This window comes from Setaria italica, chromosome VI (genome assembly GCF_000263155.2).
Source record: "Setaria italica strain Yugu1 chromosome VI, Setaria_italica_v2.0, whole genome shotgun sequence".
NCBI classification, from domain to species: Eukaryota; Viridiplantae; Streptophyta; class Magnoliopsida; order Poales; family Poaceae; genus Setaria; species Setaria italica.
Genome location: NC_028455.1, coordinates 13305369 through 13323532, shown reverse-complemented (window position 1 = coordinate 13323532; position 18164 = coordinate 13305369).

The following is an 18164-nucleotide window of genomic DNA, read 5'->3' as shown; positions in this document are numbered from 1 at the left end:
GAGGCAGACACCCCATGATATTAAGTGGATAGTAGATTTCTACTAGTAATGAATGTGTTTCTTGATCACAAATTTATTTTCATACATGGTGATATATCTTTGTGAAGGTAGAGGAAATGTTCATGCATTCTTTTTGCTATTCCTCGGCTTGCTGAGTACCTTTTGTACTCATCCCGATTAGTAAATCTCCTTGTATAGATTCCGGTTACATGGAGCTGATAGACGACACCAATGTTTTGTGTTACTCATATGATCTTTACATAGACGACTTCACTAAGAGTCACGAATGCCATACAATCCAACTTCTTGTGGTGTTGATCTCCAAGAGTAAGGGAAGGCAAAGAAATGGTGATAAGAGTTAGAAGTGAAATTAGCTCTGCTAGTGTTAAACTAGCATGTTACAGTTTGAATGTAAATAGGTTTGAAATAATAATTATTTGGCAGTCATGTGTCCATGGTTCGTATTTGGAAATCTGTAGTGATTGCGCTTATGTAATAACCCACCTACCATGCTTCTGAATTGTGCTACTCTGATGTGAGGCATTGTGTTGTAAAGCTAGCCTTTACAATGTGATGTCTCCAAAGACCGGTTGTACTCTTCGTGAGTATAAGATCATTACATTAGGTTTCCTTGCTTTCAATCTATGATAGATGATAGATTTTCTAAGGTATTCATGTGTTCATGGTGACTAGATTTGCATACCTGATCTACCAATGAGTATGATATATTTTTTTATGTCCGTGACCTTAAACTGCCTGTGCCGATAGGTGGATCGTGACAGGCTATGCTTCCGTGTAAGGTGTGTGTTTTCGGGAGTCAGACCGGACGTGTAGTTTTAAAGAGGCTTTGAATGAGACTCACGTCTGTCTTGTTTTGCTATCTTGCTCAAAATTACAACATATGCATAGTCTAGGTTGCTCTAGATTAGTTATCTCTTGCTCCTACTGCTATCTGTCTGTATATGCTAGAATAGACATGAATCCTTCATAAACCTGAATCATGTTGACAATGCTAGTTAAAATAGTTCATGCACTATAAATTCCACGGATTGATAAATCTTGGGGAATACTTTAAGGGAAGTGCTACAATTGATCCGTGTGCTTGCGGTTCATGAACTGGCACGCTAACAGATGCCAACACAATATGATCAAAAGAAATATAGATTAGTAAGATGGAATATACTTTGTCAGCCGAAAGAACAAGGGGGATTGGGAATCCAGGACTTAGACATACAAAACAAATGCATTCTAAGAAAATGGCTTTTTAAGTTGTGATACGAAGAGGGGTTGTGGCAGTAACTGGTCAGAAATAAATATCTAAAGAATAAAATCTTAAGCTAGGCGAGTAAAAAAGTAAGGGATTCTCAATTCTGGTCAAGCTTTATGGGGGTAAAAGACCAATTCCTAAATCTAGGAAGGTTCAGGCTAAATAGTGGTAACCCAATTAGATTTTGGAAGGATAAATAGTTAGGTACCCGGATTTTAAAATTCCAATACCCTAATCCATTTAATATAGTACGGAGAAAACACGCAATTACGGAGGAAGTGCTCAATAGGAACCTAGTTAATGTTTCATTTAGGAGAGCTTTAGCTGAGGATAAGTTAATTGAGTGGTATAATCTTGTCACGAGAATAGCACATATTAATCTGAATGGTTCCGATATATTTGTGCGGAATCTAAAGGAGAATGGACTTTTCATGGTGAACTCCATGTATAGGCACCTAGTCAATAACGGAGTCAAAGTTACACAAGAAATTTGGCATATGATGATTCCTCTCAAAATAAAAATATTTATGCGATATTTGAAAAGGAGAGTGATCATTGTAAACGACAAACTAGCAAGGAGAACTTGGAATGGAAGTAAGGCTTGTTGTTGTGTTAAGTAAGCTAGAAACTATGCGACACTTATTCTTTAATGTCATTATGCAAAATTTCATTGACTTGCGGTACACATTGTGTTAGGCCCACCACCACAGAACATGTGTTTAATAATTGGCATAAATAAGGGGACGAGAGCACAATATTTTGTTATTTTTTTTACTGAAGTCAGCAGGGAAAGCCCCTACCTATTTTTTATAATTTTTTTATTTCAAACATATTTAATTCGCTCATACGGGAAGTTGAACCGGCTTCCTAGGCGCTACTCAGATGCTCTAACCACTAGATTAGAGGTTCTTTCACACAATGTTTTGTTATTGATTGGCGTTGCATGTATTTGTTGGGCCATTTGGCTCACAAGAAATGATAGTGTGTTTAACAATGTTAGACAAAAAATTATTTGCAGGTACTATTTAGGGGACATATTGATTTCAATCCTAAGCATTGTTGCAACGCACTGAAGATCGAATGAAGTGGCTGCCAGTTTTGAGAGCCTAGAGCTGTGTATTTTTTCAGTGAGCCCACTCCTTAATTCCTTAAGGCCAGTCCAACTCCACCTCCCTCTCCTTGTCTTCTTGCCTGCACGCACAGCAGCACACGCAGAAACAGCAGAAGGCAGAACACGCGGCTCAACCGCATCAGTCACATTGCAGCGCCTTAACTCCGCCGTGCCAAGCCAAGCTGCACAACTTCAATTACGTACAGTTGGTAGTCATGCTGGCCAAGCCCGTCGTGTGCCAAAGAGGCCTCCAAAGGCCGTGTTTAGTTGGGGAATTTGGGGGTGCCAAATTACTGTTACAGCACTGTAGCACACTGTAGCGTTTCGTTTGTATTTGTGAATTATTGTCCAAATATTGACTAATTAGGCTCAAAAGATTCGTCTCGCAAAGTACAACAAAACTGTGCAATTAGTTTTTAATTTCATCTACATTTAGTACTCCATGCATGTACCGCAAGTTTGATGTGATGGGGAATCTTCTTTTTGCATAGTGTCAAAGTTGGGAGTTGGGAGTAACTAAACATGGCCAAAGTTTACATCGTGTGGAACGTCAAAATCAGCCATTCCACACAGTGCAGGCTCGAAACGCTCGTTCGCATCATCCCCAGTTCGTTTTCCTCACGCCACGCACGCAGCACAGGCAGAGGCCACGGCGACGCGCAATGGCCGCGGAGGGGCAGTTGTGCGTGTTGGAGGTATGCCCTAGAGGCAATCATAGAGATGATGATATTCCATTTGTATCCATGATTTGTATGTTGTGTTCATTGAATATCCATTGAAGGCTACTTGAATTGATTTGCAATTATGTGAATTGTATGTGAAACTCTTTACTTGTATGGTTATTCTAAAGATTGTCCCTAGTCGGAGTTCATGTGAGGACACACAAGAATATTAGACTAGCACATGTATTAGTTGATGACTATGTTTCACAAGTCATGGACATGGAGACGTTGAACTAATAATGTGGACACATGTGGAGACATGTGCTAGGACTGACCCAACACGAGAAGTAGTTCTCTCTTTAAACAACATATACGCTTTGTCCTTAGACCTGAGATTGTCGCATGTATTCTAGATGTGGATCGACCTACTTAGGGGCTATCAAACGCTACACCGTAACAGGGTAGTTATAAAGGTAGCTTTCGGGTTTGTCAAGAAGCATGCTATGAGACATGGTCAATCAAGATAGGATTTGCCCCTCTCTGATTGAGAGTGATATCTCTGGGCCCCTCGATTGATCGGATCCGAAAATGCATGGCCATGCTACGTACGGTTAAGAGTTAACCTACAAAGGGATTCCAAATCACAGGATCGAGAAAGAGCGGTCGGCTTGTAGCTAGACCAAATATCGTGAGGCAAAGGGAATAACATGTATATTATGTTGTGATGGTTCGTCTGATATGATCTCCGTGTGCGTATAGGAGTTGGCACGTCTTGCTAGAGGCCACTACCGACTATTGGGCCGAGTAGGAGTACTCGGGCCATTTCTATACGTATCCGAACCCATAGGGTCACACACTTAAGGGGTTGGAAGCCAGATTCGGATCTGATCCGAGTTGGATTAGGTTTAGAAGTACTAATGGGCCTCGGACCCAGAGGCCCGTTAGGAACCTCTATAAATAGAGGGGTGGGGGCGCCCTAGGGTTTACACCTTTTTGGCGAAACACACCTGCCGCGCCTCGCACGCCCTCGCCTGTTGCAACTCGCGGATCTAGCAGTCCGGCTTGCGACGCTTCCTCCCTACACGTGTGGATACCTTGGAGGTGTTGCACCTGCAGCACTTGGACGAGCCGCCGACGAGCCGCCGACGAGCCACGACGAGCCGACGACGAGCCGCGGCACCGGGGGCGATCTTGCTGCACGTGGACGAGCTGCTGAGGAGCTGCTGGACGTTGACGTGATCGACTACATACGACTACGTTGATCAACTACGTACGACTACGTGAAGGTATTCACTGCATCGACACATATCTACATCTTCCGCACTAGTAGTGCGTCGAGTGGTAATCCCGTGATCCTTATACGACAGTTCTTCCTGGTTTTACGCGGTAGAAATTTTAATTTGCGCTAGTGTAGCCTACCTCGTATCCCAACAGTGGTATCAGAGCCGTAGCTGCTTAGTTTTGGATTCAGGATGTGTGCATATTGAGATATGCGAGTTTTCCGTTTGATCTATGTCCTGGTTTCGTGCCCTTGCTGCAATGGTAGTGTAACGACATACTTCTACCGGTCGGTTTCCGCCATCAGAGTTAAGTGATACATGTAAATCCAGTTGTAGTGAGTGAAGATCAATATGATTGGTCGAATCGAAATCCAGGGTCATACGCCAAGCGCATTAGATGTGCAATAGTAGATGAGATCTACTGCGAGGGTCGGGATTTTTGCCGTTTGCGTATGCTTCGGTAAATCAGCCGTAACTTTTCGGTACGATCTCGGATCGGGGCGAATTTTATATGAAAATTGATCTACAGAAAAAGTTACACATGAAATTCAACCGCTGTGCCGTTTTCGGCGAAATTAGATTTCCCAAATTCGGCTTGGAAGATGGAGTTTCGGGCATCCGAAGTTTGGAACGTTAGGACGCCTAACTCTATTTTGCAGGATGTATGTTTGTATCTTGTGATCAGTATGGCCCCCTTGTGTATGTGATGCATGTGTGTAACTCATTCGTGACCTGAAGTGTCACGCGTACGGCAACACGGTAGGAGCCATATGTGTTGTCACTTTATTGTATTTAATGGTCTGCGTACCAATCTGTGATGATCCAAGCAACTATGTAATCTTCATTACTAGCTTCTTTACTAGCTATTAGGTGTAATAGCATGTTCTAGTTCTTGGAGGACTCATCACCAGGAGGATGGCGCACATGGAACATGGAGATGGAGATCACCATGGTGAACAGGTTCTCTGGAGATGGAGATCACCATATGAAAATGGGCCATACTGTGTCACAACTGTGTGAATGCTATTCTGTTTATGTTTTACTTTCTGCATGCTGTGATGTTAGAAGTAGAACGATCCCTCACAAAGTTTAAGTTAGTATGCCCTCCCAACTAAAACTTGCACCGTCCCATGTCTTGTACAATTAGTGGTGGGTCTATGAAATTAGGGTGCCACTAGTTTTCCTTGACTAGACGGGTTTGTGTCGGATACTTACACGCATAAGGGTTAGTTTGCTTAACAAGGTTATCTTAACGGTTAAGGACCTTGGGGCATAAAGGTTGGGCGCCGAGACATAGAGATGTCACCCAACAACAGGAGTCATATGTGATATGATTAGCAAAAGTTGCTTACCGATCTACCTTGTTTGCTAGCAGTGATGCTAAAGCTCACTAGTGGACTTGTTAGTTGTGGATCCTGAATCACTAAATTTCAATAGAGGGATATTATTTTTAGTGGGAGTAGTTTCTGTTAAAATAGTTTAATGTGATTTGCTCTATCATGGATACATTTGTCTTAGTGTATTTTGCATTACTTTGTTGTAGATTAAATGGCACCTAGCAGCACTACACCGTTTGCTTTGCGTTCGGTCCTTGAGAAGGACAAGTTGAATGGAACAAATTACTCGGATTGGATCCGTAACCTGAGAATTGTTCTCAGGGCTGAGAAAAAGGAAGATGTTCTAGACAACCCACTACCAGAAGAACCTGCTGATGATGCACCCGCTACTGCTAAGAATGCTTACAAGAAAGCATGTGATGCTAACCTCGAAGTAAGCTGCCTTATGCTTGCTTGCATGGAACCCGAGCTGTAGATGCAGTTCGAAACAAACCATGAGGCACACGATATGATCGTGGCGCTTAGAGATATGTTCCAAACACAGGCCAGGACTGAAAGGTTCAAAGTGTCTAAGGCCTTTGTTGAGAGCAAGCTAGCAGAAGGCGCAGCAGTAGGACCACACGTAATCAAGATGGTTGGTTACACTCAACGGTTGGAGAAGCTAGGCTTCCCATCGGATCAAGAGTTGGCCACTGATTTCATTCTTTAGTCTCTTCCGCCTAGCTATGGGAACTTCATCTCGAACTACCATATGCATGGGACGGAGAAGGGTTTGAATGAGCTGTGTGGCATGCTTAAAACAGCAGAGGCTGACATCAAGAAAAGCGCTAGTACCAGCCATGTGATGGCTATACAGAACAAGCCTAGCTTTAAGAAGAAGAGCAATTCTTGGAAGAAGAAGGGCAAGGCTGGAACGTCCAAGCGAAACCCACCGCCCAAGGTTAAAGCTGGACCTGGACCTGCTCCAGACAAAGAGTGCTTTTACTGTCATGAACTTGGTCACTGGAAGAGAAACTGCAAGCAGTACCTAGCTTCCTTGAAGAATGGCGGAAGTAAGAGTACTTCTACCTCAGGTACGCTTGTTGTTAATGTTATAGACAACATATTTCTCGCTGATACAATTATTAATTCTTGGGTATTTGATACCGGATCGGTTGCTCATATTTGCAATTCGATGCAGGGAATGATAAGAAGTAGAAGCGTGGAAAGAGGAGAAGTTGATTTCCGCGTGGGCAATAATGCAAGAGTTGTTGCGTTGACCGTCGGGACGATGCAACTCCACCTCCCGTCAGGATTTATTATGGAGTTGAATAATTGTTATTTTGTTCCTAGTTTAAGTCGAAACATTTTGTCTCCTTCATGCTTGATGAAGGATGGTTATTCATTTGCGAGTGAAAACAATGGTTGTGTGATCTCTAAGAATAATATGTTTATGGCTTTTGCACCCATTGTGAATGGATTATTTGTTTTAAATCTTGATGGTTCACCTGTCTGTAATGTAAGTGCTAAAAGGCCTCGGCCTAATGATTTGAGTCCTACCTACTTGTGCCATTGTCGTTTGGGTCATATAAGTGAAAAGCGCATGAAGAAACTCCATTCTGATGGACTTCTAACTTCGTTTGATTTTGAATCATACGAGACATGTGAGGCTTGCTTGCTAGGCAAGATGACCAAGACGCCTTTCACAGGATTTCCTGAGAGAGCAGTAGACTTGTTGGAACTCGTACATAGTGATGTATGCGGACCAATGAGCATGACGGCTAGAGGAGGATTCCAATACTTCATAACTTTCACTGATGATTTTAGTAGATATGGCTATGTCTACTTGATGAGGCACAAGTCTGAAACCTTTGAAAAGTTCAAGGAATTTCAGAATGAAGTTGAAAATCAGCGTGGCAAGAAAATTAAGGTCTTACGATCTGATCGTGGAGGCGAGTATTTGAGCCACGAGTTTAGCAATCATCTAAAGAGTTGCGGAATTGTTCCACAACTTACGCCGCCTGGAACACCTCAGAGAAACGGTGTGTCCGAGCGACGTAATCGAACTTTGTTAGACATGGTTCGATCAATGATGAGCCAGTCGGACCTACCGTTGTCATTTTGGGGATATGCTCTAGAAACAGCAGCTTTCACACTTAATAGGGTACCATCTAAATCTGTAGTTAAGACACTATATGAGATATGGACTGGAAAGGTTCCTAGTTTGTCTTTTCTAAAGATTTGGGGCTGTGAAGTGTTTGTCAAGCGACTTCAGTCGGACAAGATCACATCCAAGTCGGATAAGTGCATTTTCGTGGGATATCCAAAGAAAACTTTGGGATATTATTTCTACAACCGATCAGAAGGCAAAGTGTTTGTCGCTCGGAACGGGGTTTTCCTAGAGAAAGAGTTTCTCAAACGAGAAAAGAGTGGAAAGATAGTGCATCTTGAAGAAGTTCAAGATGAGCCGATCGGGCAAGAATCAATGAGTGATGCTAACGTAGTAGAACAAGTTGAGATACCCATGGCAAGAGAAGCACCGCCACAACCACGAAGGTCAGCAAGGCTCCGCGAAATGCGGGAAATATTATTGTTGGACAATGATGAGCCTGCGACCTATGCAGAAGCAATGATGGACCCAGACTCTGAAAAATGGCAGAGTGCCATGCAATCCGAAATAGAATCCATGGGAGACAATCAAGTTTGGAACTTGGTTGACCTGCCTGATGGTGTTAAAGCCATAGAGTGCAAGTGGATCTATAAGAAGAAAAAGGATATGAATGGAAATGTTCACATCTATAAAGCACGACTTGTCGCAAAAGGTTTTCGACAAGTTCAAGGAGTTGACTACGACGAGACCTTCTCGCCCGTAGTGATGCTTAAGTCCATTCGGATTATTCTAGCTATAGCTGCATATTTCGATTATGAGATATAGCAGATGGATGTCAGGACAGCTTTCTTGAATGGAAACCTAGCTGAGGACGTGTATATGATACAGCCCGAGGGTTTCGTCGATTCGAAAAATGCTGGAAAGGTATGCAAGCTTCAGAGATCCATTTATGGATTGAAGCAAGCATCTAGGAGTTGGAACATTCGTTTTGATGAAGTGATCAAAGGGTTTAACTTCACCAAGAACGAAGAAGAGTCTTGTGTTTACAAGAAGGTTAGTGCGAGCTCTGTAGTATTTCTAATCTTATATGTGGATGACATATTACTGATTGGAAATAACATTCCTATGCTTGAGTCCGTAAAGACTTCACTGAAAAATAGTTTTTCGATGAAGGACTTAGGGGAAGCGGCATATATTCTAGGCATTAAGATCTATAGAGATAGATCGAGAAGGCTTATAGGTTTAAGCCAAGATACTTACATTGACAAAGTGTTGAAGCGGTTTAGCATGGAAGAGGCAAAGAAAGGGTTCTTGCCTATGTCACATGGCATACATCTCAGCAAGACTCAGTGTCCTTCGACTGCTGATGAGCGGGATCGCATGAGTATAGTGCCATATGCCTCGGCTATTGGATCTATCATGTATGCAATGATAAGTACTCGCCCAAATGTTTCATATGCGCTAAGTATGACAAGCAGACACCAATCTGATCCAGGTGAGAGTCACTGGACAGCGGTGAAAAACATTCTTAAGTACTTGAGAAGGACTAAAGATATGTTCCTCGTCTATGGAGGTGAGGAGGAGCTCGTTGTAACAAGTTACACCGATGCTAGTTTCCAAACCGACAGAGATGATTCAAAGTCACAATCAGGATTTGTGTTCACGCTAAAAGGTGGTGCTGTTAGTTGGAAGAGTTCCAAGCAAGAGACGGTGGCCGATTCTACGACAGAAGCCGAGTACATCACGGCTTCGGAAGCCACGAAGGAAGGTGTTTGGATAAGGAATTTCCTCATTGAGCTTGGTGTGTTCCCGAATTCGTCCAGCCCATTGAATCTCTACTGTGATAACAATGGGGCAATTGCGCAAGCAAAGGAGCCAAGGAACCACCAGAAGAACAAACACGTAATGTGGCGATTTCATCTCATTCGAGACTTCGTTAACCGGGGTGAGATCAAGATATGCAAAATACACATGGATCTGAACATTTCTGATCCGTTGACAAAACCACTCCCGCAGGCTAAGCATGATGCGCATGTAAGAGCTATGGGTATTAGGTACCTTCTAGATTGACTCTAGTGCAAGTAGGAGACTGTTGGAGGTATGCCCTAGAGGCAATCATAGAGATGATGATATTCCATTTGTATCCATGATTTGTATGTTGTGTTCATTGAATATCCACAAGATCCGCGCCTTCATCCGTCGGTCTGCGCCCGAGGTGGACACTTGTCTCGTGGGCCCGAATGAGTCCGACCCCCTACGCCCGGGCTCGGGCGAGGCGGAGCCTTGCGGCGAGGGGTCGGATGCTCCCAACCCTGGGATCGCGGGTCAGGCGAGGCGGAGTTCCGCCATCGAGGGGTCGGGATTGTCTGACCCCAGGACCCTGGGTCGGGCGAGATGGAGTGGGATGTTCTCTGCCTCTACTGGGTCGACGGTAATCGCAATTACCGCAGGTGGGCTTGGGCCTTCATGATTGTTGCTTTAAGGGGCATTAGGAGGTCGTTAATATTCCCCCCGACAGTAGCCCCCGAGCCTGTGGTGGAGCAAGGATGCTCCTCCAGAGGCTGCTTTCGTCGCTCGTCGAGGATCTTTGCTCACCCTGCAAGCTGCAGTTGATCAGGGATAGGGAGTGTTGTTGGTCCGGCTTGGCCGGGGAGTTTGATCAGGCGAGGTGTCCTATGGATGAATTGGCGCGGGAGGACTCCTCATTGCTCCATAGGGCACTCCCGCCTCAAGTCCTCAAATCGCGACAACACGTGTGGTCATTGGTTGCGACGCTAGCCCCCGAGCCCCCGCGCGTTGCAGGAGACCGATCAGGAGGCTAGATCGGCTTTTGATCGTTACCCCTCAAGCGTCCGTTCGTTGGGACGAAGGGGGTGAGCCGTGCCACGCTATCCTCGTTGGACGAACCGTGGTGCTCGTTGAGCTGCGAACGGGTCGGTTCGAGTGGAGTCCCGGTCCCCGTTCGGGGAGGTCTGGCTCGGGCCAAGCTGGTGGCGTACTCCAGATTCCGGCTGTCCAATTCATATAGTTCCCGAGTCCGTTCGATCGGATTCAGGGGCTTGTTGCCTTTCTTCGAGGAAAAACCATGAACTTAGACGCCAGCCCGGGCTCGAACGTGAGGTCGGGACACCCTTGTCTTTCGCTCGCCTGGGTAGTGGCCGCTAGCGGACCCGTCCCTTCTCACCCTTGCTCGGGGGATGTCCTGGGGTGGCTATCGAACCCTCTGGAGGGCTAGCCTTCGAACCCCTGGAGCGTAATGGGCCGTAAGAGCATTTTCAGCTCTGTATCCCTTTTTTTCCTGAAGCGGGTCTTGATCCGCTTGCAGAGAAAGTTGTGCGCATGACCTCCGGGAGTAGAAGCGGCAGAAAACGCCGAGCTCGTGGGGTAGGAGGCGCGGTGTTCTCTGCGGTTAAAAAGAGATCGTGCGTACGGTTTTTGGAGAAAGACGGAGGTGACGGGATGTACCTGATGTCGCAATAGATGCGGTTGACTCGTATTTCGTTTGCCGCACACTCCTTATAGAGCGGAAGAGCTTTCTTCATCATCATCCTCATCTTCATCGTCATCGTCTTCATCTGTTGTCGTGCTTGAGCCCCTCCGCAGCCTTCGGGGTTCCGCTGCGGCCTTTTTCTTCTTCTGGCGAGTGGAGGCACCTTTGTCGGCATCCTCCTCCCTCTTTTCCTTGCCCTTGGAGCGATCGAATATCGCCCCGATGGCCTCCTCACCCGAGGCAAAGTAGGTGGCAGTATCGAGGAGCTCCTTGGTGGTCCGTGGGCCTACATGCCCCAGTTCGTGGACTAGAGACCTACAGGAGGTCCCTGCCAGGAAGGCCCCGATGACGTCGGCATCGGTGACATTGGAGAGCTTGGTGCGCTTCCTGGAGAAGCGTCGGATGTACTCTCGGAGAGTCTCACCTGACTCCTCGCGGCAGCTCCAGAGGTCCCAGGAGTTCCCGGGGTGCATGTATGTGCCCTGGAAATTCCGTACAAAGATTTCTTTCAGGTCGTTCCATTTACGGATCCGACCTGACAGGACGTGTTCCAGCCAGGCTCGCGCCGAGTCGGCCAACAACAGTGGGAGGTTGCGAATGATGAACAGGTCATCATCCGCTCCGCCGGCCTGACAGGCAAGCTGGTAGTAGCTGAGCCAAGGCCCGGGGTTCGTCTCCTTAGAGTATTTGGCCACATTGGTGGGCTATCTGAAGCGCGCTAGGAACGGCGCGTTCAGGATGCGTGTGGAGAAGGCCCTAGGTCCCGCTGGGTTGGGGCTCGGGCTCCGATTTTCTCCACCATCGTGGCGACCACCACGGTGTACGCGGTAGCTGCGGTCAGCTCTATCCTCCCTGTCCGCACGGGAGCATCTCCCCGCGTCCAAGGCGTCACGGGCGTCGCGGATGGGGCCGACGCGGCGGGGGACGGATGAAGCCTCGTCGCCCGCGCGTGTTGGAGTCCGTCGAATGGGCGAGGCTCGGTTTCCCCCGTGGGAGGAAGGTTGATGGACAGATCCTCCACGCCTCTCGATAGGCGCAGAGGGTGTGACCCTGCTGGCGCCGTGTGTGCGGCGCCGGGACGCCGAGTTTTCTTCCTGCTGGACTGCTGCACACTCAAGCAAGTCGCGTACCTCCTGGCAGGCCTGTCGTTCCTCGGGCTTTGCCGGATCAAGGAGTCGTCGGAGTAGGGCTGCCGCGGCGGTGACGTTCTGGCTGGCGCGTGCGAAGAGTTGGGGATGATCCTCGTCCCCGCAGATGCGCCGCTGGACGTCGCGGGCCCGATGATGCGCCCCACCCTCGTTGCGGCGGTGCTCGTCCTCTTGGTGGGGCACTGGGACCCTGGCAAGGGCCTCAGTCAAAGCTGCGGCGCGCGGTGGGGGAGCGCACTGCTTCCCTTCAGCACCGTCGTCGTTGGACCCCTCAGAGTGCACGTCGGCCATGAAGCACTCGTGCGAGGGGTGGTGACTCTCGTCGTTGGAGCCGGCGTCGTGGTTGGCCATTTGAAGCCGGTGATGTACGCGCAAAGGTCTCCTACCAGGCGCGCAACCTGTCATTGTCAAGATTAGCGGATCAAGACTAGCTGTGGCAGAACACCCTCGGATTAACTTAACTAAAGCACGGTTAAATCGCTTGACACGCGATACTCATGCCTTAATGAAGTTCACTCGATATGCCGTCGGATTTCATCTGATTTAACCACTTAACAGGACCAAATTAGCATAGCTCACACGAAGGTGAGTGGTTCTAGAGAATACAACAGATCCAACATTAGATTAACAAGTTGTTACACACTGGCTAAAAATCAGAGTTTTACAAGTCCTGAAGAAAACAACAGAAGGTAAACACATCGCGGAAGCTATCGTCGGGGTCGGATGTCCCTGGTGAGGCCAGCCAGGACATCAATGATCCCATTCCCCGCCATCCGAGGAAGGATCCCACTCGACCGTCCAACCCGGAGGGAGTTGGGGCGGCCAAGTGCTAGCAGCAAGCTCAGAAGCTGCAACTTCACCTGAAAAGAGAAGCCACAAACAAGGCTGAGCTACTAAGCTCAACAAGACTTAACCGGCCGGTGGATAGAACTACTCCACCACTTCTAGACATGCAAGGCTCTTTGGCTGAGGGGTTTTATTTGCCAAAAGAGACTATGTTAGGTCCTTGCTTTCAAAGTTTTAGCTCAGATTCTAAGTTCATTTACCAGTCTATGTTGGCAACTTACACTAAGCAAACATAGATCCAACTTTATGTATATCAACTCATCATCAAGACCATGTCATCATTAGATTCCTTCATTACTCAGTGTAGCATTATGATCAAGCAGTCTCAAATTGTGAGAGGCAGACGAATCGATTCGAGTTCTTTAACCATGCATGGTGAACCTAACCTCACGACATTCACGCACCACTGAGGGTCGCTTCCTGTGTCGGCCTTCCCCATCAATTCCCTAACCCGTGTCGGGTCCACTTCCTTTGGTGCAAGGTTCCACAGACCCGGCCTCTGCTGTTCTGTGACCACACTTGCCACCACGTGCGGCCGCAGGGGAACCTCGTTCCAAGGACAGTGGAGCGATCGCTCACATTTAGGTTCAATCAGGTACTAGGCTTCCCCATCCCATACTGGGAATGAGATTAGTACTTTCAAACATTTGATCACGAACACCACCACTGTCGGGCCTTAATAGGTTCAATAAACAAACGGGGCGATCAGCCAACCACCAAAAGAGTTAACCAAAACCCTGCCCCGTCCATTGTCCTTATAGTTGTAACAGAAGAAAACAAGCAACTCCTATAACTCGCGAGTGACAGGAAATCACTCGGCTTTTACCGATTCCTATTAAGCATTGCAACTACTCGACTCAACAGACTAGTGTACATTTCAAAGGAACTATGGCATGCATCTATGGTTGCAAACAATTCCTATACGTAAATGCACAATCATAAGAAGGAGGCATGCGCAAGTTTGGAAAGATGGGTTCATGCTCCTGGGCTTGCCTTCAAGCGGATGGGAGGGAAACTGGTCTTCAGCTGGGGCTGCTTCGGCTTCTGGGATTGGCAGCTCAGCTACAGTTCCGTCTTTGGGCGCCGGGTGTAGCTCGCAGTTGCCGTCAGCGAGAAGTAACTCTATACGAATGCAAATGCAGGAGTTAGTGTTTAGACGGTTATTTCAACAACACTTGCAAGTTTAAGCTCAGACACTCGTAACAAAGCTACAGAAAAGGTGGGGGAGTTCACTTTAGTTGGGGGAGAACAGGATAAAAGGGTCGGATGGGGATAAACTTAGGATCTGACCCTTAAGTTAAGGAATAACTATGCCGGGGTCCTCAGACTTAACACCGGGGAGTCCCCGATATTTGCACAGATACCCTCGGGTCAAGGAAAAGGATACAGCTGAGTCCTCGAGCGAGGCGGATAAGGGTCAGCGAAACAGATAGGGTCGGGCGAGATGGAAAACGGGTCGGGCAAACCGGAAAAGGGGTCGACAGCTTACCTTCAGGTCTACTGGTGAAGGTTTAGGGTCGGGAAGGAGCAGACTTGGATGGAAGGTCTTAAGCACTAAGGCTTGGGCGGCGGCGAAGTTGGACAATACTCCGACGGTGGCAGAGCTTCTTGTGGGCAACAAAGAAGCTCTAGCACAGCACGGAGGAGCAGACGGCTGGGTGGATTGGGGAGAAGCGGACTTGAGCGGAGAGGGGAACTTCTCAAGAGTTTCAGCGGGATTGCTCAAGTGCGCTCAGAGTAGGGGCGGTGAAACAGCAATGGCGGAGGAACTCCGGTGGAACTCTGGCATTCCCTTTTTATAGTTGCGCAGAAGAGAGAGATTTCGAGCAGCACGAAGATCGGGAAGAAAAGGATGGAGTGCGCTGCCATGGCGGCAATTGAGCGGCGATGGGCGGCGGAACAGGACCTTGGAGATAGAGTCTTCGGCTATTGGGCACTGGAGAAAAGGCGGCGCGAGCGTGGTTTTGCTGGGGTTTAGATTTGGCGGAGGCGAGCGTAGCTTGGTCGCGTCGAGCGGTGGATTTGATGGGTGTGACAGGGAGAAAGGCGCTACAAGCGAGGTTGCAACAGGCGAAGTGACAGGGCGAGCGGCGGCGCGAGCGAGCGCGAAACAGCGGCATTGCCGGAGCACGTCACTGGTGGGGCGAGAAAAGGGGCTGTCGCTGCCAGAGTCGGGGTTGGCGAGGGAGGAATCGTCGTGGAGCGAGTTCGTGGGCGGCGCCACTGTGGAGAGGCGGGAAAACCGAATGGCATCGGGTCTTGCAGCCGAGGATCCGGGCGAGATGATGGGTGCGGGTCGCGAGGCGGTCTGACGCAGCAGCGGCAAAACTCTGCCACAGCATCGATGGGGCACCTTGGCGCGGCCGGCGAGGGCGTGAGCGAGACGAGGCGAGGCAGAAAGGGTTGCAGAGGGGCTTCCGCTGCGATTGGGGAGGAGGACGCGTGGATCCATCCTGTCGCGGCCGGCGACTGGGCGAAGCGGCGGGCGTCGGAGAGATCAAGCCACGCGGCGGGGAAGCTCTGAAGCGGGTGCATGCTGCTCGTCGCGTCTGCCTCGAGAGATCCGGGGAAAGATCGCGGGTCCACCAGTCAGTCTCGGTTGTTCCACAGCTCCAAGATTGAAATGAACCCTGCCTTTGGGGACTCAGAAGGAACCAGCGGTTTTGGTTGGGTTCTCAAGGGTCGGGACTAAGAACCGGTTTTGGAGCGCTTAAGCTCAGGGGAGCTGAGACAGAGGGATGAGGGACTCGGATTAAGATTAACTCGGCTGATTTAACCAAGATCGTTACACTAAGACTAGTAAATTTCTTTTATGCGCGTAAGGCTTCGGATGGTGGCGTGGGAGACACGGGGTTTAGACTGGTTCGGGCAAGTGAAAGCCCTACGTCCAGTATGAGGCGCTGCTCGTGTTGCCCACGCGGGGTCTACAGTAGGGGTTACAGGAGGGAGAGAGAGGGAGCTGGCCCCAAGTCTCTTGGGTGTGCACTGGTGCTCTAAGGGGAGTGCGAGAGTTATGTTCGCCTGCGCCCGTCCCCTGTCTCAGGCCCCTGGTTCTCCTTTTATAGCGCAAGGAGGTCACCAGGGTTACAAGTGAGACCGGGTGTGAGGAGAAGTAAATGAGATAAACTAAATTAAGTAAAATACAACATGAGGAGTGGGACCAAGTTCCAAGGCCGCCGCTCCTCCGCTCTGGCCTTCGGCTTCTGTCAGCGCATCCGCCAGAACAGGGTGGCTACCTTCGGATTCGGTTGAGCATCTCCTTGGTGGTTGTTGCCGCAAGGCATGATAATGGTGTTCGGTTGTGGCATCTGTGCCCGTCGGGAAAGGCGGCTGATCCTGCCATGTTGCTGACGGCCCGTGGAAGGCAGACGTCGCGTCCCTGTCGCCGGATGCGTGGGGCGCGAGGACTGGCGCGACTTCCTCCTGCTCCGGGCGGCACAAGCCATGAGTGCCCTGCTGCGAATCAGGGGGATCTACGGCCACCGTAGCCTGTGCGGTCATGGCTATAGTGTTCCGCTCGGGTACTTGTGGCGGGTCACATCGAGGGGCGCGGGCGCCTTTCTGTGTGCCAGAGCCGCGGTGTATTTATGGCGAGACCGCTGGGGGGCCCACAAGATCCGCGCCCTCATCCGTCGGTCTGCGCCCGAGGTGGACACTTGTCTCGTGGGCTCGGATGAGTCCGACCCCCTACGCCTGGGGTCGGGCGAGGTAGAGCCTTGCAGCGAGGGGTCGGATGCTCCCGACCCTGGGACCACGGGTCGGGCGAGGCGGAGTTCCGCCATCGAGGGGTTGGGATTGTCCGACCCCGGGACCCTGGGTCAGACGAGACGGAGTGGGATGTTCTCTACCTCTACTGGGTCGGCGGTAATCGCAATTACCGCAGGTGGGCCTGGGCCTTCATGACTGTTACTTTAAGGGGCATTAGGAGGTCGTTAATATCCCCCCACGCACACACCTACTTATCGGTAAAGCTACACCTCTACAAAGTTAAAATGTATCTAAGTAGCCATGCCCACAATCTTAGATGAGTTATGATTAAGGCACAAAAACTTGATGGTTTGGGAAATGTACATATCCTTGGTGTAAGTAAAGTGTGTTGGAATTTTGAATTGACCGGCATGAGTGCCGTGTGCTACCACACACGGGTGTTCAATATAGCAATTAAAACTTGGATAAGATCAACAACACTCTTTCTTAATTACTCTTATACATGAAAACTATGATATATGTTTTGGTAAAAAAATCAACCTTGCAAGTGTACAAAAAGATAGATTTACATCCGTATGCACGTATTCTTATACCCCTTCCTTTGGGTGGTATAGGATTGGTTGCATATATACATTTGTATTTACTATTGCTTGCTGTTACAAAGAGGACCCAAAATACATCGTTGGTGAAGCTTTGAGTAGGCGGTCATGTCTGATGTTGGAACATAGGAAGGATGTGTAGTTTGGACTTTGGAGTCTTGTTGGGCATTTAATTTACTAGTTTTGGTATTGGTTATGATTGCTAAAATAGTTGCTGGGAATTCAGTTGCCTGCCACCGAGTGACTGTATAACTCTTGAACTATTGGTTGAATAAATGTATATATTAGGGGGTGTTTAGATATGAGGTGCTACACTTTAGTAAGGTCACATCAGATATTCGGATGCTAACTAGGAGAACTAAATATGAACTAATTACAAAACTAATTGCACAGATAGAGTCTAATTCGCGAGATGAATCTATTAAGGCTAATTAATCCATCATTAGCAAATGGTTACTGTAGCACCACATTGTCAAATCATGGCCTAATTAGGCTTAATAGATTCGTCTCGCGAATTAGACTCCATCTATGCAATTAGTTTTGTAATTAGACTATGTTTAATACTTCTAATTAGTATCTAAACATCCGATATGACAGCTTCTAAATTTTAACAGGGTGTCCCCTTTA